The sequence below is a fragment of the Eriocheir sinensis genome, chromosome 21, assembly GCF_024679095.1.
Source record: "Eriocheir sinensis breed Jianghai 21 chromosome 21, ASM2467909v1, whole genome shotgun sequence".
Classification (NCBI taxonomy): domain Eukaryota; kingdom Metazoa; phylum Arthropoda; class Malacostraca; order Decapoda; family Varunidae; genus Eriocheir; species Eriocheir sinensis.
The window spans coordinates 11722887-11750232 of record NC_066529.1 but is presented as its reverse complement, the minus strand read 5'-3'; the positions used below and the strand labels follow the sequence as shown (position 1 = coordinate 11750232).

At 45.3% G+C, this 27346-nt stretch overlaps 1 long non-coding RNA gene across 1 annotated transcript in view; it reads left to right on the top strand.

Moving 5' to 3' along the window:
* The window catches only part of LOC127001685 (uncharacterized), a 397327-nt gene that overhangs the window by 352730 nt on the left and 17251 nt on the right, over window positions 1-27346 (top strand). The window contains exon 7 of the long non-coding RNA XR_007755401.1: window positions 26220-26361. This is a non-coding gene — a long non-coding RNA (uncharacterized LOC127001685). The remainder of the gene's footprint in view (window positions 1-26219; window positions 26362-27346) is intronic.

Below are 27346 nucleotides of genomic sequence, written 5' to 3'. Positions count from 1 at the left end.
AGGGAGATAACATAGAAAAGTCCCCCCCCCAAAAAAAAAGGAAGGGAAAGGGCGCACTACACTACACGACACCCCTCCCATTTCTTTCATAACCCCCTTACACACCCTCTACACCCCCCTCCACCCCCCTTCTCCCCCCACTCCCCCCTTCCTCAGGCAAACCCCATGAAACAAACTTGAGGAATTTAAGAGTGAAATCATCAAATATAAGACTACCTCTGTTATCGATACTGATCCGAGAGAGAGAGAGAGAGAGAGTTGTGGTTGTTGTATTATTCTTTTTAAATTAGTACATCATTATAATCCTCACTCTCCATACCGTACCACTTATTTTTCCTTTATCTTCTCCTCTTTATCACAATCATCGTCTTTCTGCTCCCCTTTTCTATATTTCATTCCCCACTTACTCATTCTCGCATCCTTTCTTCCCTATTCATTCCTCTTTTCTTCCTCTTGTAGTTTACTTTTCTTATTTTTTCTCATATTTCTCTTCATCTCTTCTCCACGTCTTCCATTTCCTGGGGTTTGTTGATTAATAGACTACCTTTAAAGAGAGAGAGAGATGATAAAGAAATTAGGAAACCAGAGAAGACGAAGAAGAGAAAAATATGAAAAGAAAGGGGTGGATTTAAAATATAAGAGAGAAGAGGAGAGAGGAGAGGAGAGGAAAAGAGGAAGAGAAGGGAGAGGGAGAGAGGGGAAAAGAGAGGGAAGAGAAGGAGAGAGAGAGAGGAAAGGAGAGGAGAAAAATAGAAATCAAAATAGAGTAGAAAATGGGAAGAGAGGAATCGAACCAAATCATATGGGAGATATATATAGACAGACAGACAGACAGACAGGAAGGGGGGCAGGAAGGGAGAGGCTGTCAAAAGGAATGTCAGCCGTGCATAGCTGATCCGAGGAGGAGAGTTTATTAGCATGGCTCCTCCTTCTTATGCAAAGGTTACGCTATCGATGAGCGGAACACTTAAATGTTAGATCAAAGTTCACCGCTTCCAGCCGCTCTTAACTTAATTATAGCCCTCTCTCTCTCTCTCTCTCTCTCTCTCTCTCTCTCTCTCTCTCTCTCTCTCTCTCTCTCTCTCTCTCTCTCTCTCTCTCTCTCTCTCTCTCTCTCTCTCTCTCTCTCTCTCTCTCTCTCTCTCTCTCTCTCTCTCTCTCTCTCTCTCTCTCTCTCTCTCTCTCTCTCTCTCTCTCTCTCTCTCTCTCGCTCTCAAAATATCGGCGGAAAACATGGATGTGAGAGTATAAAGAAAAATATGAAAGAGCAAAACAAGATGAATGAGAAAAAATAGTTAGAGGAAAAAGAGGTGAGACGGAAAAGGGAAAATAAAAAGGGGAAAAGAGATGACGCAGGAAAAGGAAGGAAAAGATTTAAACTGAGTAGGACGAAAAATATATAAAGAGGAAAAAATAGGTGCGTTACGAATGAAATAGGAAAACAGGAAAATTTATAGAAGGTAAACAATAGTGGAGGAAGGAAAAAGGAAAAAGGTAAATGAATAAAAGGAATGAAAGTAAGGATACGATTCACTAATATCCTCTTCATCATTTTCATTTCTTTCCTTTTCTTTATATTTCTTTTTTTTCATGTTCTTATTAACTTATGCATATGCTGACCCTTAATTCCTTCCTTCCTTCCCTCCTTCCTTTCTTCCTTTTTTTCTCTCCTCACTTTCCTCTTAAATCACTTCCTTCCTTCCTACATTTTTCTTTTCATTTTCCACTCATTAATTTCCTTTTCCCTTTTCCTCACCCTTTTTTTCTTCTCCCTTTTTTCTTCTCTCCCTTTTTTTCTCGCGTCTTTCAAAACCCTTTTTTCGCCCCTTTATTTCTTTACCATTGATTTTCACACAACAAAACCATTTTCAACTCCCATTTATTTTTCACCCTATAACTTCCTTCCTCCCTTCCCTCCCTCCCTTTCCTCTCTCGCTCCCTTCCCTCCCTCGCTTCCTTATTCCCTCGTTTCTTTTCGTCTTCCTCTCCTAATCAATTCATTCCCTCCCCCTTCCCCCTCCTCTCCCCCTCCCCCTCCCCCTCCTCTTCCCCTCCTCCCTCCTCTCCCCTTCCCTTGACCACACATTCGAAAGTTTATGAAAAAAAAAAAAACTTAAGCCCATAATTTTAGGTGATATTTGAGAGAGAGAGAGAGAGAGAGAGAGAGAGAGAGAGAGTTATGAAGTTATTCCCCGCCTAAAGTTCATCTCCACTTTGATTATATTCTTTTTAAGTTTATTATATAAGATTTTTAAAGGGCGATTGCTATAAATGTATAAGAGGAGGAGGAGGAGGAGAAGGAGGAGGAGGAGGAGGAGGAGGAGGAGGAGGAGGAGGAGGAGGAGGAGGAGGACGAGGAGGGGGAAGATGAGGAGGAGAGTTGGTGGTGGTTGAGGAGGAGAAAGAAGAGGAAGTAGGGGAGACAAATGGAATAGGTGTAGGAAGAGACTCAATAAAGGAGGAGGAGGAAGAAGAGGAGGAGGAGGAAGAAGAGGAAGCAGGTGAGACAAGTGGAATAGATGTAGAAGATGCAATGAAGGAAGAGGAAGAGAACACCTGGAAGCATGGAAGAACAGGCAGCAAAAAGTCTGTTGTCTCATTACGAGGCTGCCTCATTTGTGATATATTTTGCCAGCCGCTTGAGTGACCTGCCAAAGAGATCAACGCACCTTTGACCGTACGCGCGGGCACATTCGCTTCACCCCTAACGTAGAAAAATCACTGTCAATTAATCAGTCAACGCGAGAGACAAAATAACGAATTGAAGGAAAAGAAACGACGCAGAGGGAAAAAAATACCGAGAAATTAGATATTGTATTAGAAAAAGGCGGTGAAAATATGTATATGCGTAAGAGTGAAGGAAAAGAGTGGAAAAGAGAAAAAGAGAGAGTGGAAAAGGGAGAGAGAGAGAGAGAGAGGCAAAAAAAAAAGGGAGAAATCATCACTCCTTTTCTCTCTTTAATCTCTCAAAATCTCAACATTTCTTTTCATCACCACTCCTCCTCCTCCTCCTCCTCCTCCTCCGCCATCGCCTCCTGCAGGATGGCGTGTCGCGGCGGCGTGGTGGCGGTACTGGGCAGCGGCGTCCCCCACCCCCCACCCCCACCCCCACCCCCCATCACACTCGATTGGCGGATGTCCAAGGCCCCCCCCTCCCCCCCGGCCCCCTCCAGTCTATTGGTCCATACCTCTAGTCCCTTCATTCTCTCTCTCTCTCTCTCTCTCTCTCTCTCTCTCTCTCTCTCTCTCTCTCTCTCTCTCTCTCTCTCTCTCTCTCTCTCTCTCTCTCTCTCTCTCTCTCTCTCTCTCTCTCTCTCTCTCTCTCTCTCTCTCTCTCTCTCTCTCTCCATTCATTCATTCGTCTTTCCTTGTTACTTTTTCACCTCATTTCCCTCCTTTCCTTTCTTTTTCTTTTCTTTTTTCTTCCTCTTCCTTTTGTTTATTATTCGTTTTTTTTCTTATCGTTTCCTTCATCATGCCTCTCTACCATCCCTCTATCCTCCTCCTTTTCCTCTTCCTTGCATCCTTCACCTCTCTTCTTTTTTTTTTCTTTTCCTTCTCCAGTTTTTTTTTTTTACAAGTCTACTGTTTAGGCTCTACATTTCTTTCTTCCTTTGTTTCCCTTTTTGTTGTACACCTGCATTCAGTTTCGTCTTTCTTTCCTTCTTCCTCTTACTCTTTCCTCATCCTCTTCCTCTTCCTCCTCCTACCCTTTCCTCTTCCTCTTCTACCTCCTCCTATCCATTCTTTTATTTACAGGTCTTCCCGTAAGTGTAAAATACCAAAACACACACACACACACACACGCACACACACACACACACACACACACACACACACACACACACAGTAGAATGATGGGTGGCCTGGATGCTGGACTCGGAGGAGGAGGAAGAGGAAGAGGAGTAGGAGGAGGAGGAGAAGGTGGAAAACTAAAAGGAGGAGGAGGAGGGGGATAAGGAAGGAAGATAGAGACGGGAGGGAGAACTGGTGGGTGTGGTCAGAAGAAAGTGCCGAGTGGAGGAGGAAGAAAAGGAGAAGAAGAAGGAGGAGGAGGAGGAGGAGGAGGAGGAGGTGAGGGGGAGCAGAGTCGCGATGAACACAGATCTGCTTTTTCTCTCCCCCCCCTCCCCCCCCCTCCCGGAAGTGTTAGGTGATGCAGGCTAATGAGCTCCGGGAGTCACCTGCCGTCACAACACAGGTGAGGGGCCTCGTGACGCCCCGCGGTGACGCCCGTAACGCCGCGTGACGCCCTTGTCTTGTAAGATCTTATTGATTGATGATACGTCTGCCTCTCTCTCTCTCATGCCTCCTCCTCCGCCTCCTCCTCCTTCCTTTCTCCTCCCCTGTTCCTCTTACCCCTGATTTCCTCCTCCCTCCAGCTCCTCCTCCCCTCACCCTCTCACTCATCCATTCCTCTGTCCCCTCTCTTCTCTCTCTCTCCCCTCTCTTTCTCCTCTCCCCTCCCTCTCCCTCCGTTGTCCGCGCTGACCATCTCTCCTTATCCCTCCCTTCCCTCTATTCCTCTGTCTCTCCGCCTCTGATGCTTTCTCTCTCTCTCTCTCTCTCTCTCTCTCTCTCTCTCTCTCTCTCTCTCTCTCTCTCTCTCTCTCTCTCTCTCTCTCTCTCTCTCTCTCTCTCTCTCTCTCTCTCTCTCTCTCTCTCTCTCTCTCTCTCTCTCTCTCTCTCTCTCATCAGATTATTTACTATCTTCCTTTAATTCATGTAAGTCAGCCACTAAACACCCGAACGAAACTTTGAACCGTATGAAAGAAGAAAAAAAAAAAAGAATCGTGAGAAGAGGAAGGAGGAGAAGGAGGAGGAAGAGAAGAAGTGCGTTTTTTTTTTTGTTTTTTTTTATTCCTTATGTTTTGTGCGAAAGGTAAAATGTCAGCGAGGAGGAGGAGGAGGAGGAGGAGGAGGAGGAAGCCGGCCATGTTGTCTATGTTGTGAGAAAAGGGAAGGGAGGAGGAGAGGGAGATAAAGGGGGAAGGGAGGGTAGAGGGAGGGGGAGATAAAGGGGGAAGGGAGGGGAGAGGGAGATATGGATGGAGGGAAGGGAGAGAAGGGCATCCAGTCAGCCAGTCAGCCACACCTCTTCCACTACATCCATTCACACACACACACACACACACACACACACACACACACACACACACACACACACGCACACGCCGCCCTCCCGTCTTCCACGCCATTCGCTGCCCCAGTTCGCTGCCCCGGCACGCCATCTGACCTCGCCACTTTGTTCTGGCTACACTGCTTTCTGTTTTTGTTAGTGTGCATGTACGTGTGTGTGTATCTGTGTATCTATGTGTGTACGCTTCTTGTCTGTCTGTCTGTCTATTCTTACCTGTTTCACTTGTCTTGTATGTCTGTTTGTCTGTCTGTCTCTTCTTGCCTGTTTCACTTGTGTCTCTTAAATCTTCTAATTGTTGTCATAATTATCCTAAAATCGATTTCATTTATTAACATCGGTCAAAAAATGATTAACAACATCCGCAGTCTTCCTTTTCTTCCTGTTCTTTCTCTTCCTCTTCTCCATCTTCTCCTCCTCTTCATCCTCTTCATCCTCAATCTTTATTTAGTCCGCTGTTATGAATCCTTTTTGTCCTTGAGCTGCCTCCTTTGCGGTATGAAAATAATAACATGGATGAAGAAACATTTTTTTTCATTGCATTCTTTATCAACGCTGTGTAAACTATAGCAAGAGAACGTGTTATAGCGTAGTCTGAGGGAACGATTTGGCCCGAACGGAGTGAGAGTCGCAGGAACGAACTGTACCTGTAGTGTTGTGTGTTGAAGGTTAAACGAGAGAAAGAAGAAAAGTTATTAAAAAGGGAAAACTGAAGGAAGATGAAAAAAAATTAGTTGCGTAGAAGATGAACTAAAAGCTATGATGTAAACTTGTAAAGGAAAAGTGATTAGGTCAGGTGATGAGTTATGTTTTCTTGAGTATACCTGAGTCACGCAATCAACAGGTAAGACTTGTGCATTAATTAAGGAGAGGTGAAAAGAGCGTCACATTTTTTAAACATGGACCAAAATTGATGGTACTTTACTTTAATACTTCGCTTGTTTCAGATTTCGTTCACAGCCGAGGATGCAGCTCAAGGGCAAAACATAAAAAAGCCGCTATGAACTACTCCAAAGAAAATAATGAGGCCAAAAGAGGGAAAAAATTCAAAGCAATAGAAAAAAAATGGATTCAAGCGATAATAATAATTGTAGTAATAATCGTAGTAATAGTAATATAAATAATAATAATAATAATAATAATAATAATAATAATAATAATAATAATAATAATAATAATAATAATAATAATAATAATAATAATAATAATAATAATAATAATAATAATAATAATAATAATAATAATAATAATAATAATAATAATAATTCCACTCCCGCATGCTTGGTCAAGGGCTCTCCCCAGCAAGGCCTCGAGGCAGTTTTGTGGTTGCGTAAGAGAAAGGGAAAATAAAGCCACGTTCCTCCTCCTCGTCAGGTGTGCAATCAATAGGAGACCCAGGTGTGTGTGTGTGTGTGAGTATCCAAGTGGAAGCGGATACTAAAGAAAGAGTAAAAAGAAGAATCAAGCTCAGAAAAGCAAAATATACACTTCTAACCTGCACGCATGATTGAAAAGGTTAAATAAAAACAGTGTCGGAAACTGAAACTCTGTAATACAATGAGACGCTTTGTGATGTGCATTTTTTTACGTCGTAGAATGATGCGAAATAAGTTGATAGCGCTGTAGCAAAATTCTCCGCTTTTCCTCAAAACACGTAATAGTGAAGACCAAAGTTGTTAAAACCGATCTTAATAGCGAGAGGAGAAGAAAAAAAGAATAAGGATGAAACTCAATCCTGACGGCGCTTGAGGCGTGAAAAGATAAAGAAGTGACTGAGATATGTGATGAAAAACTGCTTCCTCTACTGTAAAAAAAAAAAAAGTATGTAAAAATGAATAAGAAAATAAATATATACAAATGAATATAAAGATAAATATAAATAGGAAGAAAAGTACCCTCCCTTTGAATCGTAATGAAAGGAAACAAAAGTAAAAGAGAACTAAATTTTGACGGACTTTAAGGAGAAAAAAAAGCGACCGACTTACGTATGAATGAAAATATGAAAACACACATATTCTTAGGGAAATGTTTTGATGCCAAGGACAATGAAAATTTTGTTCCATATATACATGACGTGGCACAAGATGGAAGATAATGATAAGGAAAACAACGAAGGGAGGGAAAACAAAAAAAAAAGACATGTATGTATAAATAAGAGAGAGAGAGAGAAGTGACGTAGAGAGAGAAGAGGCGTGGAGGGAGAGTAGGAGGAGGAGGAAGAGGAGGAGAAGGAGGAGGAGGGTAGAGAGAGAGGCTGGAGGCGGCAGGCTTGACCAAGAGGGAGGCGGCAGTGGAGGTGGCGGTAGTGGTGGTGGTGGTGGTGTCCGAGGAGGAGGGGGCGGGGCGGGGCGGGGCGGGGCGGGCAGGGCACATGTCTCATATTGCTTCGTCGGACGGCCGCCGCCTCGCTCCGCGTCACCATGGCAACGAGGACGCAGGTCACGTGATTGATGCCTCGTCCTCAGACAACGGAAAGTGTCACCTGCCGGGGCCTCCTCCTCCTCCTCCTGATACACTCCTCCCCTACCTTCTTTTCCTTCAGTTATTTCAGGTTCTCCTCCGTTAGCCCTCCTCCTCCTCCTCCACCTCCTCCTCCTCCTCCTCCTCCTCCTCGTCCTGATACACTCCTCCTCTACCTTCTTTTCCTTCAGTTATTTCAGGTTCTTCTTCTCCGTTAGCCCTTCTCCGCCTCCTCCTCCTCCTGCTCCTCCTCCTCCTGCCTCTTCTTTCTTATCCCTCTTCATGACATACTCCACCTGTGGTTCTTCTTCCTCCGTCTTTTTTTTTCTTCTTTTTATCTCCTATTCTCCTCCTCCTCCTCCCCCTCCTCCTCCTTCGTTATAATCATCCTCTTTCTTACTCCTCCTCCTTCATCCTACAACACTCCTTTTTCATCCTCCTCCTTTTTTTCTCATTCTTTATCTTTTTACTTCTCCCCTCCTTCTCCCCATCCCTTTTTCATCATCCTTTTACTCATCCTATTCTTTTTTCCGATGTCCTCCACTTTTCAATTTTCTTCTTACCTTTTGCATTCTTATTTTCTTGCTTCTTCCCCTCTTCCTTTTCTTTCTGGTACTTTTTTTTTATTCTCTTGCATCTTTCTTTTTTTAGTTCCTCCTCCTCCTTCTCCTCCTCCTCCTCCTCCTCCTCCTCCTCTTTCTCCTTTTTCATCTTTCTCATTCTCCCTCCTTCTCTTCCTCCTCCTCCTTCTCTTCCTTTTCTTCCCCTTCTTCCTCCTCTTCCGTTATCTACTCTTCCATTTGACACACTTCTCCCTTTACATTTCTTTTTCTTCCATCACCTCTCCTTCTCTCTCACATCCCTCTTCCTCCTTTCCTTCCTCTTCCTTATTTTATCACTCCTCTTCTTCCTTTCTCCTAACATCCTTCTTTCCATCATCGTCTTCCGTTTTTCCATTCTTCCCTTTCTCTTCCTTTCCATTATTCTCCTTTCTCATCGTTTGATCGTAATCTGGTCTATCATTCATTTTTCTTTTACTTTTTAAGCATCTCTTCTTTGTTATCTTTATATTTTTTTATTTTTTTATTTAATTCTCCTTTATCTTTCTTTCTCTCTTTTATTATTTTCTCTTTTTTATGATTCCTGTTTTCTTTAATTCTCCTTTACCTTCATTTCTCACCTCCTTGTCCTCTTCCTTTTCTCCTTTTCTCAATCAGTATTTGTGTTTGGTCGAGAAAGAGAAGCAGGAATAGGAGGAGGAGGAAGAGAGGAGGAGGAGGAGGAGGAGGAAGGAGAGGCAGCTGGTGTTATTATTACTTGTGGCGAAGGTGTGTGGCAAGGACAGGACAGGAGGGAGGGAGGGAGGGAGCTTGGATTCTCTCTCTCTCTCTCTCTCTCCGGCCGGTCTTCTTGTACTGAGAACGCTGGACTCAGATGGACAGCCCGCGGAGCCCAAACCTTCCCGGAGACTAAATTTCGCGACTGTCCGCCAACCAACCACCCACCGCCCGCCGCTGCCGCCCCGCGCTGCCCCCCGCCTAACGCCCCGGCTATTGATGGATGTTAGGTTAGGAGACGCAGGGGGGGCGGGGGCTTACAGGGGAGGCCTCGGCTAAAACGCAGGGAAGAAAGTTTGTGAGTGGTAAAAGGTGCAATGGTCAGAATTTCAACTCTCCGGGACCAAATCAATTTACTGAAAATGTGCGCCCGACACGCGGCTCTGAATCAAAGATGGGTTCTCTCTCTCTCTCTCTCTCTCTCTCTCTCTCTCTCTCTCTCTCTCTCTCTCTCTCTCTCTCTCTCTCTCTCTCTCTCTCTCTCTCTCTCTCTCTCTGTCTATCTACTATATACTTTTTCTATCGACTCTGTGTGTGTGTGCGTGTGTGTGTGTATGTGTGTGTGTGTGTGTGTGTGTGTGTGTGTGTGTGTTCGCTGTCTCCTAAATAATGTATGGCGCCCTTGTATTTTATTGCATTAATAAGGAATGGTTTTCGGATGACCTTAGGGAATAAATTTATCGCTCGCGAACAAGAAAAAGTTGGCGGCGGAATTGCAAATAAGTGAGAGAGAGAGAGAGAGAGAGAGAGAGAGAAAAAAAAGGTCGTGCTGCAGAATATTTTAAAACACACACACACACACACACACACACACACACACACACACACACACACACACACACACACACACACACACACATCAAAGTGGAAAATATGGAAAAACAAAGAGATAGAAAAGAAAAGAAAAAGAAATAAACAAGAAAAAGAAAAAAAGACATGAAAATTGATAACCAGGTAAACACACACACACACATAATCCACCCATCACCACACCAATAATAGTCATCACCACCACTACCTCATGCACCACCCCACCCACCACCACCACCACCACATTCACTTCCCAACCCATCATCACCACCACAACATGAATCCCCAACCAACCACCACCCCATCCACCCACCACCACAACCCCTTCCCATCCATAATGTATTTGTAGGAGTCCTCGTCTGTTTGTGTGCTTTATCGTGAAGTTGCCCGTGATTCAGTGGCATTTGTGGCGGCGACTCCCGAAATGTTTCATCGACAACAAAAACTGATTAATTGGGCGCGGGCAAAGTTTTTCGGTTTTGTTGCCTCGCCTCGCCGCTGCTGGTTTGGTGTGTGGGTGTGTGGAGAGGAAAGGAGGGAGTGACGGATGGGGTGGAGGAAGGACGAAGGGAGAGAGAGAGAGATGAGTTGAAGAAAGTGAAGGTAAAATGTAGGAAAGACAGAAAGAGAAGGAATAAGAAATAGGTGGATGGATATGTGGAAGCGACGCATTGGAAAGGAGGGAGTGACGGATGGGGTGGAGGAAGGACGAAGGGAGAGAGAGGGAGAGATGTAAGTTAAAGAAAGTGAGGGTATATATTAAGTGGAGGAGGATAGAAAAGGTAAAATGTAGGAAAGATAAGAAAGAGGGAAGGAGAGGAAGGACGAAGAGAGAGGGAGAGATGTAAGTTAAAGAAAGAAAGGGCATACAAGTGGAGGATGATAGAAAAGGTAAAATAAAGGAAAGATAAAAAGGAGAGAAGGAGAGGAAAGATAAGAAATAGGTGGGTGGATAGGTAAAAGCGACGCAGAGAAAAGGAGGAAGTGACGGATGATGTGGACGAAGGACGAAGAGAGGAAGGGAGAAAAAAGAGAAGGAGCGATGTGAGGGAAGGAAAAGAGAGTATGTAACTACGAAGAGTATTTTTTTTACAGCAAAGGAGACAGCACAAGGGCACGAAAAACAACAACAATAAAAAAAAGCCCGCAGTAGGAAAGATAAGGTATATATATAGGAGAATATAACTTTTGGTGATGGAAGATTGGAATAGAGAAATACGTTGAGAGGATGTAGAGAAAGATATGAAATAGGAAAAATAAAAAAGACAGGATATAAAAACAGTAGGTAGTGGAAGAGGGAAGCAGAAAGAAAGCGTAGCAGAGGACAATGATGATGACTAGGCAGAGAAGGAGGAGGAGGAGGAGGAGGTGGTGGAATTAAGGAGGGGTGGTCGGGATGTGGTGGTGGTAGTGGTGGTGGTGAATAAAGATAGTGAGTTTTGTAGTAGTAGTAGTAGTAATAGTAGTAGTAGTAGTAGTAGGATGAGGAGGAGAATGACAACGAAGAGAGAGAGAGAGAGAGAGAGAGAGAGAGAGAGAGAGAGAGAGAGAGAGAGAGAGAGAGAGAGAGCACGCCCAATCCTAATCTTCATGATTATTCCGCACAAACAAACAAACAAACAAACACACGCAGCTAATAACAAGAATATGGATAAATAATGTTTGCAAAAGTTTCCTCATCTTGTCCTTTCCCTCCTCCTCCTCCTCCTCCTCCTCCTTGTCCTCCTCCTCCTCCTCCTCCTCCTCTTCCTGCCCTCCATCCCCCCCGCACACCTGCAGTAAACACCTGTGTATCCATAGAAAAGAAATACCACCTTTGATTAGTAAAAGTTTGTGTATGTAAGTGTGTGTGTGTGTGTGTGTGTGTGTGTGTGTGTGTGTGTGTGTGTGTGTGTGTGTGTGTGTGTGTGTGTGTGTGTTCGTTTGCTTCCATGATCCATTTTTCGCCGTCTAGAGTGGTTACTTCTCTCATTATCATATGTTTTTTTTACCATTAATTATTTTCTTAGTATCAACGTGAATTATTGCTCCGGATATCAAAATAACTGTCTTCTTAGTTTCCTCTCTTCGTGATTGTGGTGATAGTGATGATGATGATGATAGTTAATGTGATGGTGGAAGTAGTGATGGTGGTGGTTATCACATGATGCTTGGGAGTGTTGATGGAGGTGGAAGGAAATAATGAAGAGAAGAAAAGGACGAGGAGGAGGAGGAGGCACAGAAGCAGGAGGAGGAGGAGACGAAAGAGGAAGAGAATGACGAGAAGCGAAGAGATAGTGGATAGAGTTGAACGAAGCAAGGGGTGATGGGTGAAGGAGAGAGAGAGAGAGAGAGAGATGTTGGTTGATATATGGAGGAAAGGGGAGGAAATGGGTGAGGGGAGGCTGGAGAAGGAGGACGGTGAGGGGACGAGAGGAAAGGGGGGGAGGAAGGGGGCGCTACTGACCACCCCGACAATCAGTATAGCAACCCTTCGAGAATGGATCTTTAATGACACACACACACACACACACACACACACACACACACACACACACACACTACCACTACCACTACTACTACTACTACCAATACATAGTCGATAGCAATATAGTTCCGTAAGAGTCGCAAATTCCATCTCCCTTCGTGCGCGTTTAGGAGAGATGAGAGACGCGAGGAGGAAGAGGAGGAGGAGGAGGAGGAGGAGAGGGAGAAAGGGAGAACAGAGACAGAGAGGGATGAGAGAGAACCACTGGACACTAGGAGGAGGAGGAGGAGGAGGAGGAGGAGGGAGAAGGGAGGAAGGGAGGGAAAGAGGAGAAGAGGAGACGGATTAGTGCGCAAGACCATCGGGATAAAGTAAATGCAGGGAGAGGAGCCGTAAGAGAGAGGAGGAGGAGGAGGAGGAGGAGGAGAGCCTCACCCCCCCTCTAGCCCCCCTCCCCCTCCTCCTCCTCCCACCACCACCCTGAGAGGAGCTTTATGTCGCTGGTCAGATGGAAAAACAAAAGAGCATCAGATGGAGAAACAAAAGCGCATCGGATCCATTATTAGAGAGGCGGGAAGCGCTTCAAGTGGCCTCCCCGGCGTCTGGTGTCGGGGCTGATGATGATGATGGTGACTCTCTCCCTCCCCCCTCTCTCTCTATCTCTCAGGGGGGTGGGGGCGTTGGGGGTTAGACAAAGCACGTCAACATGAAAAAAAGGTCGAGTTAAATGAATGTGTGGATTAAAAGAGGCCGATTTTGTATCCGTCAGCCACTTCACACTTCACACGCGGCTTAAAAAGTGAACACACGCACCCAGAGAGAGAGAGAGAGAGAGAGAGAGAGAGAGAGAGAGAGAGAGGTTTCCAACACTTACATAAACAAAAATATAATCAACTACGTGTCATTTGTAGATCTAATACCTCTCCTCCGCCCCCCCTCTCTCCTCCCCTCCTACCTTTCTCTTCCCTCTCCCTCTCTCCCTCCTTTTCTTTCCCCCACCCCCTCTCTCTCTTATCATTCTCTTCCCTCTCTTCCCCTTCTATACCTCTCCCTTCCTTCTCCCTTCTCCCTCTTTTCCCCTTCTGCCTCTCTTCCCCTTCTACCTCTCTTTCCCCTCTCCCTTTTCCCCTTCTAGCTCTCCCTTTCTCCCTTTCTTCCCCTTCTACCTCTCCCTTTCTCCCTCTCTTCCCCTTCTACCTCTCTTCCCCTCTCCCTCTCTTCCCCTTCTATCTCTCTCTTTTTCCCTCTCTTCCCCTTCTACCTCTCTTTCTCTGTCTCTCTCTTCCCCTTCTACCTCTTCCTTTCTCCCTCTCTTTCCCTGCTACCTCTCCCTTTCTCCCTCTCTTCCCCTTCTACCTATTCCTTTCTCCCACTCTTCCCCTTCTACCTCTCTTCCCCTTCTACTTTTCCCTTCTCTCTCTCCTCTCCTCCCCTTCTATACATTTCCCTTTCCTCTCCCTCTCTTCCTCCCCTTCCCTCCCACTCTCTCCATCCCGGTCAGCCATTTGTCCTGTAATGGTGGAATGCTGTGGTTGGTAAGGCGAGCGTCCGATCTGAAATGTTGATCACCTCTCCTCTAAGCATGCAGCGAGGGCGTGTCCGTAGCGGCGGCGAGGGCGTTAGGTGGCGAGTATACTGCGAGCGGGCGTGGCGTGGCGTGTAGAGGTGGAGAGGGAGAGGAGAGGGAGACAGGTGGTGGGGAGGAAGTGGAGAGCTTAGACGGTTTGATATAGAGAGACAGGTGGTGGGGTAAGGAGGAGGAGGGGAAGGTTAGAAGGTTTGAGTGTAGAGTTTGGTTAGTTGAGGAGAGATCGAGTGTATGTGTGAGGGAGGGTGAGGAGAGGAAGGGAGTTTGAGAGGAGTGTGGCTGTGTCAGGAGGTGGAGGGAGAGGGTTGAGACAGGTGGGGGAAGGAAGGTTAGGCTTGAGTGTAGCTTTTGGTTTGGTGAGGACATGGACGCTGAATGAGAGAGAGGAGAGGGAAGGAGGAGTTTGAGTTGAGTGCAGCTTGTGTGACAGTAGGAGCGAAAGAGAAGGGATAAGGGTGAGTAAGGGTATACATACAAGGTTGTATGAGTGTGTGTAGCTGTGTGTGAGTGTGGAAGGGAAGAGTGTGTGGGAGACTGGGGGTGAAGTGTGGAGTGTGTGAAGTGTGGAGTGAAGTGGGGGTGTTGAGGAGTGTGGAGTATAGATGCGAAAGAAGCGGAATTGTATGGAGGATGGGAGTCGGAAAGGAAGATGAGAGGGATGATATAGGGGAATGATGGAGCTGTGATGATGGTAGAAGGATTTTTTTTTTTTTTTTTTTTTTTTTTTTTTTTTTACATTCTGCCTATGGCGCGGGTTGGCTTTCTTGACAGGGCCTGATGGCTGTCCCCTGCCCGTTATAGCGCAGGCAAGTGTTTTAAGTGGCACCATCTTGCTTTTCATGCTGTCCACTGCGGAGCTACTTTGAGCTCATCTTTGATCCTCTTTAGAGAGAAAATCGAGAGTTCGGGTTGATAGGTGGTCTTCAGGACAGCATGTAGGGAGTTTTAAGCACTCAGCTATAACTAAAGATTGTCAGCTTGTAGTGGTGAGCGGGACTCGAACCACTAACGCCACGCCCACACGCTGACCACCCAGACGCCGCCTCCCCTGTGATGGTGGTAATAAGGAGGAGGTGCAAGATATGAAGAGGAGGAGGAGGAGAAGGTGCAAATTCACGAGGTTTCAGATACCCGAAAAGAAAGATAAATATTAGACGAGCGATTTAAAAGGCCGCGCCGGATGAGTTGTGTCTTATTGGAGGTTTATATCATCATCATCATCATTAGCCGTATTACTGTAATGTCATAGCTTTTAAATATATCGAATGTTCTCTCCCTCCCCTTTTCCTCTTCACCTCCTTTTTCTCTTCTCTCTACCCCATTCCACCCACCCCCCCATCTATCTCCCCAACCACTATCTCCCTTGTGCCACCTACACTATTATCACCCTCCCCATCCCCACCTTTTCTCCCCCTACCTGTCCACCAAGTTTAGTCTCCCATCCCATTTTTTTCTTAGAGCTGCATTTCTCCATTCACATATTTCTTTTGCGCTTTCTCCCTCCTTCCATTTTGCCTCCTGTTTTACTCCCTTCCTCCTCTTCCCTTAGCTTGTATCCATTACCCCTTTAGTCTCCCTATTCCCCCTCCCTTCTCCTTCCCTCCTCCTTTCCCCAATTCTTCCCCAGTTCCTCCCTTTCTTCTTCCCTCCTCCTACCTCTCCTCTTAGTGATGGAATAGGTAAGTGGGTTATCTGTGTGTGTGTGTGTGTGTGTGTGTGTGTGTGTGTGTGTGTGTGTGTGTGTGTGTCGATGGAAATGAAGGGAGGGGTAAGTAATCAGATGGCGTACAGGAAGGTAATCTCTTATAGGACTGATTCTCTCTCTCTCTCTCTCTCTCTCTCTCTCTCTCTCTCTCTCTCTCTCTCTCTCTCTCTCTCTCTCTCTCTCTCTCTCTCTCTCTCTCTCTCTCTCTCTCTCTCTCTCTCTCTCTCTCTCTCTCTCTCTCTCTCTCTCTCTCTCTCTCTCTCTCTCTCTCTCTCTCTCTCTCTCTCTCTCTCTCTCTCTCTCTCTCTCTCTCTCTCTCTCTCTCTCTCTCTCTCTCTCTCTCTCTCTCTCTCTCTCTCTCTCTCTCTCTCTCTCTCTCTCTCTCTCTCTCTCTCTCTCTCTCTCTCTGATGGAAAATACTCTGCTTCGCTCTAATTGAAAATGCCATCTGGATTTACAGAAAGCAGTTGTCCAGTGCTAGAGAGAGAGAGAGAGAGAGAGAGAGAGAGAGAGAGAGAGAGAGAGAGAGAGAGAGGAGGAGGAAGAGGAGAAGGAAGCGATGCGTATTGGTAACACTCTCTCTCTCTCTCTCTCTCTCTCTCTCTCTCTCTCTCTCTCTCTCTATCTATCTATCTATCTATCTATCCCTCTATTTAACCTAGAAAAGGTATAGCAGAGAGAGAGAGAGAGAGAGAGAGAGAGAGAGAGAGAGAGAGAGAGAGTGGGGGGAGGGAAGAGTATCAGTCCTACTATCTTTCAATTCTAATCCTCCTTATCCACTCCACTTACTGTTTTCTCCCTCATTCATCAACTTCCTCTTCCTCCTTCGTTCTTCCTCTTGTTTATTCGTTAAATTTTCTTCTTTATTCTTCCCACTGTTCTGTCTTCTCTATTTCACACTTCCTTATTTTTCCTTTTTCTTCTCACACTCATCATTCACCCATCTCCTCCGCTTACCCCTTTCGTACGATCTTCCTGTTATCCTCTACATCCTCCTCCTCTTCCTCCCAGTTCTACTTCCTTGTCTTCCTTCCTTTCTTTTTTCTTATCCTCCTTTCTTTCTGACTTATCCATCCTATTCCTTATCTTATTCCTCCTTCTCATCTTCCTTGTTATCCTTCTATCCCTTCCATCTACATATATTCTTCCTATCTACCCCTCCTCCTCTTCTTTGCCATCCTCCTCTCCCTCCTCCACATCCTCCTCCTCCTTGTTATTTCCCTGTTTCTTCCACTCCGTTTGCGATCTCCTCTTGTCTTCCTCTCTTCTTCCCTCTCCTCCTTACAATATCCCTGCTCCTTCCTCCCCCTCATCCCCCCCCCCCCTTCCGCTTCTTCTCGCCTCACTTAAGGGTTCGTATTAATTCTATTATGGTCGTTTGCCCGCCCCATTAATATGCACATCAGATCAATGGGTAATTACATTCTGCTGTATGGGGAACGCGGGGACGAGAGAGGGGAGATAGAGGATGAGAGAGAGAGAGAGAGAGAGAGAGAGAGAGAGAGAGAGAGAGAGAGAGAGAGAGAGAGAGAGAGAGAGAGAGAGATGAGGGATGAGGGATGTATTTGTGAATTTGCAAGATATTTTTTTCAGATTCAGATTATTATATTGTCGAAAAGACTGCAAATTGATTCTGTGCCTTGTGTGTGTGTGTGTGTGTGTGTGTGTGTGTGTGTGTGTGTGTGTGTGTGTGTGTGTGTGTGTGTGTTCGTTAATCACCTGTTTTGGGGGGAATAAACTTTTTTTTAATGTAATACCCTCCTTTCTCCCTGTCTTTCTTCCACCGTTCCCGTCTTTTCTTCCACCGTTCCCGTCTTTTCTTCCACCGTCCCCGTCTTTTCTTCCACCGTTCCCGTCTGTTCTTCCACCCGTTCATTTTTCCTTCCGTCCTATTCTCTTCTTTACTTCTCCTTTATTTCTTCCTTTTACCTGCAAGCCTTTCCTTCACTCCTTCCCGTTCCCTTTCCTCCATACCTCCCCTTTCTTAACTTTACCTCCTCTTCTCTCTTCTACTCCTTCATTCCCTTTCTTTCCCTTTCCTTCACCCTGATATCATACCCTTCCTTTCTTCCTTTGTTCATTCTCATTTCTCTCTGTCCCTGTTTCTCCTTGTCTCAATCCTTCTCGTCTTTCTCCATCCTTCTCCTTTCTTGTTTCATTACCATTTCCTCCTTCCCTTCCTTCTACTCTTCCTCTGTCCGTCATTATTTATTTCTCGTTCTTTTCTTCCCTTCCTTTTCTTCCTTCCCTGTTCTTCCTTTTCTTCTTGCCTTACTTTTCTTCCTTCCCTGTTCTTCCTTCTTTCATTGCCACCCTCTTCCTCTTATCCCTTTCATACGATCTTCCTGTTCTCGTCCTCCTCCTTCTCCTCCTCCTCCCATTCTTACTTCTGTATCATCCTTCCTTCCGTCGTTTTTATCTTCCTATCGCTTTTATTCCTCATCTTCTTTCTTTTATTCTTCTATCGCTCCCATCTATTTATCCTCCTTTTCTTCCTTGCCATCTTCCTCCTCCTCCTCCTCTTAATTCCTTACGATCTTCCTCTTCCTTCCTTCTTCTCCTTCCCTGCCCCTTCTTATTTCAATCCGGTCTTCCTTTTCCCTTCCTTTTCCTCCTTATATCCCTTGCACCCCCCCTTCCCCCCCTTCCCCCCTTCTCTCCCCCTACCCCCACCCTCCCCCCCCAAACACGTGACTCCATTCCCCAACATTACCGGCCCACACATCACCGCTAATACCTTTTAATGTGTCGAAATGAGGTGCTTTTTTGGGGTCGCTTCTGTGCCGAAAATTTTCTTGGCCTCTGGAAAAACTATTAAAGGGGGCAATACTCCATTAGCCGACATTACAGGAAATATCAGTTAATCTCGCTTGGAGGGGACTGATGGGGCCCTCGCTGCCTACCTGGACCGCCAAGGTGAGGGTGGGACAGGTAAAGAGGGTGAGGGGGGGGGGGGGGGGAGTAAGGGTGAAGTAGTAATGGGAATCAAGTATGTAAGGGTGTGTGTGTGTGTGTGTGTGTGTGTGTGTGTGTGTGTGTGTGTGTGTGTGTGTGTGTGTGTGTGTGTGTGTGTGTGTGTTTGAAGGAAGTGAAAACGAGATAAGGGGAAGAGGGAGGTGCTTAGAAGGAGGAAAAAGGAGGAAAGGAAGAAGGAAGTGGAAAAGAAAGAAGGAATTAGGAGAAAGTAGAAGGATGGGATATAGGAAAAGGGGGAGAAACATGAGTATTGGTAAAAAGAAAAAAAGAAAATAAGGAGTAAAAGGTAAAAAAAGAGAATGGGAATGAAAGATGTAGGGAAAGAAGAAAAAGAGATACGAGAAAAGGAGAGGAGGAGGATGCTTACAAGGAGGAAAAAAGGAAGAAAGAAAGAGGGAAATGGAATGTGGAAAGGAGATGAGATAGAAAAAAAGTAGGAGTAAGGAGAAAGTAGAAGGGTGGAGAATGGGAAGAGGGGAATAAACTAGAGTACGAGTAGAGGGGAAAAGGAGAAAAAGGAGTAGAAGGTATTAAAGAGAATGGGAACGAATGATGTAGGGAAAGAAGATGTGTGAGAGATTTGACTTTAGGAGTGAACGTTAAGGGAGGAAAAAAAGATTTGAAAGGGAAAAGATAAGTAATTAGGGGAAAAGAGAAAGGGATAAGCGATTAAGGGGAAAAGTAGAGATGAGTAAATAGGAAAATGGAGGAGAAGAGTAGATGTGATTCAGAGATGGAGATAGAAGTTGCAGGAGGAAATGAGAGGGAAAAAGAGCAAATAAGGGAGAAGCGTAACCACAATAAATAGAAAAACAACTCATCACCCTTAGAACGCAGACTCCCAATGGCCTCCCTGCCTTAGCTAACCCTCTTACTCTCCCTTCTTTCCTCCCTTCCTCTCTTCCTCCTCCCTGGACACAGGTGGCGCGTTCCCCAGAGGAAAGAGAGTGAAGAAGAGGGGAGGGGGAGGGGAGAGAGAGAGATAGGGAGGAGAGGAGGAGAGGAGGTAAAGAGAGGGGGGAGAGGGTAGTAAGGTCTTGTTGACACTGCATCACCATGAATATTTGATCGTTATGACCCCCGGCTGTGCCTCTCGCGTATGCCTGCCTCTCTCTCCCTCTCCCTCTTACCCCTCTCCCTCTCTCCGTCTCTCTTTCTCTCCCTCTCTTCCCTCCAGCACGCTCGGCCGCCGCCCTGACGCAGTAATAAGGACATTTTGTGTTTAGTGTTGTGAATAATATATGTTGACTGTGTGTGTTGCGAGCAGAGTGAGAGATGCAAAACGTGAGAGAGAGAGAGAGAGAGAGAGAGAGAGAGAGAGAGAGAGAGAGAGAGAGAGAGAGAGAGAGAGAGAGGGAGAATGAAAGAATGGATTGAATATACAGCGATTGGAATAAAGAAAAGCTGTAAAAGAAGAGAAAAGAGGAAAGAGAAGAAAGTGTGAGAAAACAAATAAATGGGGAGAAAAAAAATACAAAGAGCGATAGAGAAAAGGAAGGAAAGTAATAGTTAAGTAGAGGAAGAATGAATGGATGATTGGATGAATAGAAAAACAGATTGGAGTAAAGAAAGGAGGAATTAAGGAATGAAGGAGATGAATTGACTGTAAATGGCAATAAAGAAGGGAAGGAACAGTGAATGGAACAGAAAGACGATTGAATAAATGAATGAATGAATGAATGAGTAGATGGACTGTGGAAGAGAAGTGGAGGAGAAGGAAGAAGAGGAAGAGGAGAAAGAGGTGTAGAAGTGAAAGGAAATTGATATAGATGGAGAAGTAACAATGAAATAAAGAGAAACAGTAAATAAAGCAAAAAAAGGAAGAAACATTGAGAGAAGGGAAAAATATATACATAGGAGAGGTAATGATGAAGTAAAAATTGAAAAAATAGATAATAAAGCAGAGAGAGAGAGAGAGAGAGAGAGAGAGAGAGAGAGAGAGAGAGAGAGAGAGAGAATGGTCACGCCCTCACCACACTCGCTTCCTTTGTGGGCCAGCGTGCAAATCGGCGTGACAAATTAATTCGCGTAACATTCCCAAAACGACCGAGTTATGAAGTGCGTCCGTGTGTGTGTGTGCGTGTGTGTCTGTGTGTGTGTGTGTGTGTGTGTGTGTGTGTGTGTGTGTGTGTGTGTGTGTGTGTGTGTGTGTGTGTGTTTTGCTGTGTCTGTCTTACTTATATGCGTATATCTTACTGTCTGTCTGGCTATCTACTTGTCTGTGTCTGTATGTCTGTTTAAATATTTATCTACTTATGTCTCTCTCATTCTTCCCTTCAAACAAACAAACTAACAAAGACACACACACAGACACAGAAACAGACTCCCCCCCGCCCCTCCCCCCCAACGCACAGACTCACGCACGCCCCAAAATAAATCAGTGCTCGCCGGATCCCTTTAAATCCATATGAATCCCGCGGATCCGCGCCCGTGATCTCCTTTACTTGTAACGTGACCCGCCGCGCCGCCTGACCCGCCCCGGCCCGGCAGATGACCCCGCCTGATAGTGGCCTGATTTGTATTGATTTTGTGTGGGCCTGAAGGGTGAGGGTGAGGGGGCAAGGTATGGAGGGTGAGGGGAGGGGGCAGGGTGTGGAGGGTGAGGGGAGGGGGCACGGTGTGGAGGGTGAGGGGAGGGTGCGGGCGGTGTGTTGGTCTGTGCGCGTATTTGTGAATGTGTCAGAGTAATATATATTTATCTCTATAATAACATGAAAGCAATTTCGCTCCTTTGGTTTATGGTTACACACACACACACACACACACACATAAACACACACACACACACACACACACACACACACACACACACACACACACACACACACACACACACACACACACACACACACACACACACACACACACACACACTTATATATATATATATATATATATATATATATATATATATATATATATATATATATATATATATATATATATATATATATATATATATATTTATTTATTTATTTATTTATTTATGTATCTATTTATTTGTCTATATGAGACTTCACTTGTGGTTTAATGCATGTCAGTGAAATGGTCTTATTTTGACCTTACCATTGTTATAGTGTTTATATTAGTCCCGCTATTATTGTTGCAATTGTTGTTGTTATTATCTCAAACACACCCGTGTTTCCTTCCTCCTTCACTCAACTTGTCGAAAATGTTCTTACATTTCTGTTATCATTATCATCATTATTATTATTATTATTATTATTATTATTATTATTATTATTATTATTATTATTATTATTATTATTATTATTATCATTATTTTCATTATTGTTATTATTATAGTTATTATTATTGTTATTGTTGATATGATTATAATATTAATATCAATAATAACATTAATAATAATATTGATATTAGAAATAAAAATGGTAATAACAATAATTTAATGATAAACATTTCTTAGTAGTAGTAGTAGTAGTAGTAGTAGTAATAATTGTAGTTATAGTTGTTGTTTTGTTGTTGTCGTCGTTTTGTTGATGGCGTAGTAATAGCAACAGCAACAGTTTAACGCTAAAAGTAACAGGTCATCACTGAGTACTACGGAACAGCGGCGGCAGGAACCACAAGAATAAGACGAACAGCTGAAGGAACACTGACCAACCAACGAAGCAAACACACACACACACACACACACACACACACACACACACACACACACACACACACACACACACACACACACACACACACACACACACACACACGGCGTCATTTGTACACCGTCGTTACACAAATGGTTCATGCCGCCGCAGCCTTTTTCCGTATCGTTGGGTTTGGCTTTTTAGGTGGCGCGCGCGGCTCATATTAAGTATTCAGTAATCCCGCATAAGCTCTCGGTATTTGAATCTGAATTTGTGGTAAAACTCCCGCAGCCCCGTGATTGCGGCGGCCTGGGCTGGGACGGCGGGTGCGGGGGCGGGAGAGCAAGGGAAAGGGAGAGTGCGGGCGAGTGAGGGCTCAGGCGGGAGAGAGGGAAAGAGATAGAGAGAGCGAGGGAGCGAGAGGAAAGAGAGAAGGGAGGGAAGTGGACATTATTGGTAACCAGTAATGATATTTTTGCATGTGGGGCTGTCTGGATGAGGAGGAAGGGAAGGGGAGGGAAGGGAGAGGAGGGGAAGGGAGAGGAATGGAAGGAAGGGAAGGAAGGGAGGCAGCTGTGAGGGCGGCCAGGCAGATGCTATCTTGCTCCTATCGGTGGAGGGGAAGGGTTAATCCTCATCATAACTGGGTCAAGGGAGGGGATTACCTTGTGGGGAGATGGGGAGGAGAGAGAGAGAGAGAGAGAGAGAGAGAGAGAGAGAGAGAGAGAGAGAGAGAGAGAGAGAGAGAGAGAGAGAGAGAGAGAGAGAGAGAGGAGAGGGAATAATTTAGGCCCAGAGAAAGATTAATACACACACAAAAACAAACGAAAAATCAAACAAACAAACAACTACTTCATCATCTTACTCTCAAAAAATATCAGAAAAAATACATTAATCCTCTTACTATAATTAAAAAGATACAAATAACTATCAAAGGAAGAGAGGAAGAGGAAGAGGGCAAAGGGGCTATGGCTGTAAAGGAAAACAATTATTGAAAGACAAAGGTATGACAAGGACAATAAGAAACAGTATAAAGGGAACGGTGAGCAATAGAGGGAAATAAAGGGTAAAAATGATGAAATGAGTGATGAAGGAGGGAGATGGGAAAGTAAGGAGTAAGGAGTAAGTAGAGGGCTTTTATTTTTTTCATTGTTTTCTTTTTTTTTTACGCCCTTGCACTGTCTCCTCTGCTGTAAAAAAAAAAAAAAAATCTAAAGAATGTGGAAAAGGTGACAGGGGAAGTGTGGGGAGAGCGTGAGCGAAGATGAGGTGAAGTGAGATGAGGTGAGGTGATGGTGAAGAGTGAGATGGTGAAGGAAAGTGAAAAGGTGACCGCTGAGATGAGATGAAATGAGGTGAGGTGATGGGGAAGAGTGAGATGGTGAGGAAAGTGAAGAGGTGACCGCTGAGATGAGATGGCTTGAGGTGAAGGGTACAGGTGTGAGGTGATGGTAAAGAAGGTGAAGAGTGAGAGGTGATGGTGGAGATGAAAAAGTGACCGCTGAGATGATAAGGTGAAGTGAGGTGAGATGAGATGAGATGAGATGAAGAGATGAGATGAGGTAAGGTACGGGGTAAACCATGGTAGGGAGGGGAGCGTAATGGTGAGGGAGAGGCTTGTGTTAAAGGAGAGAGAGGGGTGAAAAATGGGGGTGTCAAAGAAGAGGGGTGAAAAAGGGGGGTGACATCAAAGAAGCCTCTCTGATAAGTTGACAACGGATGACTGACTCTATTAAAGGAGGATCAACGCCTCTATAAATGCCCTTCAACACCATCTTAATAGCATCACACTTTTTTTTCATTTTCCGAGCCTTTTCTACCCATCTTTAAGCCCATTTTTCCACCTGTCTCCTCCGTTCACCTCCCTTCTTTAATCCTCGTTTGCCTCCCTTTATATCTCCCTTTTATCAATTCTCCTTAGTATCTCGCCGTGACTGATCATAATAGAAGTAAAAATAGGAAGTGCCTTTTTTGTGATTATAAAGTACTGACAATCTAACGGGGAGCATACATCTGGGGGTGCGTCGCTTCACTCACTCGCCGCCTCCACTCCTGACGGTCCCCTCTCCCACGCAGCTGCCCTTTCCATTTTAAGTCCCTCCGGGCAGTATCGATCGATTTGCCTCATCCATGAGTTGCGTGGGCATCCCCTTATTCTACTCTCTCTCTCTCTCTCTCTCTCTCTCTCTCTCTCTCTCTCTCTCTCTTTTACACACACACACACACACACACACACACACACACACACGTGAATTATAATTATGTTTATAAATCAGCACGTCTGAGGAACGTTACTCGTATCTTTTACAGACGTGGTAAAAAATATCCCTACAAAGTCATAGTATAAGTTTAGTATAGCACGTTATTAAAAAATCTAAATGTGACGAAGGAATTCTTTAAACGAAAAAGTACCTCGACCCTGAAAACAAAACAAAAAAAGTTCGACGGAAATATTGAAACAATGCATTTCACACATTAGTTGAATTACCTGACCGTCCATGTACACACACACACACACACACACACACACACACACACACACACACACACACACACGCACACAGGTAGCACAGGTATATCGCACGTACACGCCGAGGTCATATTTATAAAGTGTTAATAAAGCCGGTGTTTTGGGCGGCGCCGCGGCCTCATTAGAATTGCTAAGCGGCGAAGCATTATTCATGTTATTAATTATGAGGCCGGTTTGATGCCTGGCGGGAAGGGAAGGGGGGAGAGGGGGGGAGAAAGGTACGGGGGAGAGGAGGGATCGAGCAAGGAAGCGTCTGGCGGAATGGGGAAGCGGGGAGGGGGGAAAGAGGGGAGCAAGGAAGCGACATGGAGAAAGGAGGGGGGAGGCTGGAGGCATATGAAGAGGCAGAGAGGGAAAGGTGATGGGTGGTGGGGGGGGAATGGGCATGGAAGGGGGTAGGTGTAGGGAAGGAGCAGAGAAGACCGGCTGAGGAGGAGTCTGGGGGTCGGTAGAGAAGTGAGGGTTTGGGAGGTTGGACGAAGGGGAGAGAGATGGGGTAGATATAAGGGGGAGAGAGAGAGGAATACGGAGGTAGGGAAGGGTAGATAGGAGGAGAATGGAGGTTGGCAGAGGTTGGGAGGCATGTGAGGAAGGGGGGATGGAGGGAAGGGAGGGGGTATATATATATGGGAGGGGGGGGGAGTATGTATCCATGTATCCGCTGTTGTTGCTGGGATGAAACGACTATAGCGGCGTTTAGGGTCGAGATTTTGCAAGATTTTTTCATTATTTTTTTTATTATTAGAGTCGTTCATTTAGAGTCTCATAATTATTGTCGGCAGTGCTCCTCGTGCGTGTGTTTGTGTGTGATGGTCAAATGTCTAATTGTGTTGTGTTGTTTGTCTGTGAGTTGCTCAGTGGGTGGTGTTGGGGCGTGATGAGAGAGAGAGAGAGAGAGAGAGAGAGAGAGAGAGAGAGAGAGAGAGAGTGAGTAATGAAAACGATATTGGGGGTAGAGGTTGAGATAGAGAAGGATCGAGGGAGGGAGGAAGGAAGGGAGGGAGGAAAGGAAGGAAAGGGGTAGAGAGGAAGGAAAGGAATGGAGAGGGTAAGAGAGAAGAGAGGAAAAGATGAAAGGGTGAATGGAGAGAACGGAAAGGGAAGGAGAGGAAGAAATGAAGGATGATAGAAGATAAGAGAGAGAGAGAGAGAGAGAGAGAGAGAGCAGAATAATAGGTCAGAGAAATATCTTAATCCCTGCTTAATGATCCTTATGTACTGATTGACAAGGCAAGTTTATCAGTTCAATCACGCGTGCTCAGTTGGCGCTGTAGGAATATCCATGAACGTGTAGCGGTTATTGAGGGTTAGAGTAGCGGTTCTTGTAGTTCTTTTTATTATTTATTTTTCTTTTGCTGTATTGTAACTTTTTCATTATTATATTTTATTATTATATTCTATTTTCTATTGTCTTATTATTTTATTATTGTACTTTTATTTTGCCGTATTGTATTTTCTATTATTTGTCTTTCCATTGTTGTATTGTATTTTTCTGTTATTGTATTTATTAAGGTATCGTATTTTCTATTATTGTATTTACTTCCTTGTAGTATTGTTTTTTCATTATGCTGTATTGTATTCTATTGTGTATCTATCATTTTCAGGTGCGAGGAAGCCACAGGAGAGGCGCGGCGGGCACGGCGGGGCGACCAGGTGGACAGGTGACAGCGGCAGGTGCGTCCGGAAGCGAAACTCTGCAAGCGACAGCCGATATTACCTGGCGAGCCCCGGGCATAACGGCGGCAGGTGAGGAGGAAGGGGCGGGAGAGGCAGGGGGGGTCATGGTGGCTGGCAGGGGAAGGCAGGGGGTGAGGGGTGAGGCGGCCGGCAGTGGAAGGCAGGGTGACTGGGTAGTGGATGGGATGTTGGTGTGAAAAGGGGAGTGGAGGTGTGAGGTGAGGGAAAGATGGAGGGGGAGTGGTGGAGTTGAGAGGGGAGAAGATTGGATGTGGAAGGATGAAGGTGGGAAGGGGGAGTGGAAAGTGGTGGACGTGAGAGGGAAGAATTTTTGTGGGATGGTGGAGGGGAGAGAAAATAAGATAGAAGGGTGGAGAGGGAGTAAGATGGTGGAATAAGTGTGGAATTGAGAGGAGGAAGGAGACGAGGTAGTGAAGGGCAAGTCATCAGATGTTAGGGTGGAAGAAGGTGGTGGAGTCAAGAGGTGCAGGGTTGGTGGAGGGGTGGACAGAGAGCAAGGAGTTGGTAGTGTAGTGTGGAGTGGTGTGGCTGAGGGATGGAGCAAGGGAGGAGGTGTGATGGAGTGCCAGTAGGAGTTAGGAAAGGGAGTGGGAGTGGTGGCTGGGGTGGCTGAGATAAGGTGTGGTGGTGGTGGTGGTGGTGGTGGAGGTGTTGACGGAGGAGGGACGGGGGTGGGGCCCGTCGCTCTCCGCTGGCCTGTCTGCTGGCGGTGACAGGGGTGATGGAGGTCTGAATTAAGGTGTAAAATTAGTTTTTATGTGGCCCCGTCGCACCAGAAGGGGAGTGGGGGGGGGGGCAGAGAGAGAGAGAGAGAGAGAGAGAGAGAGAGAGAGAGAGAGAGAGAGAGAGAGAGAGAGAGAGAGAGAGAGAGAGAGAGAGAGGCATTCACACAGACACAGACAGACAGACACACAGACAACAAAACAGACACACAGACATAACAAAACAAACAAACAGACACACAAGCTTAGTCTGACCAACTCATCACAAATACATTTTTTATCATTATTGTTGTTATTAATGTTATTCTTAT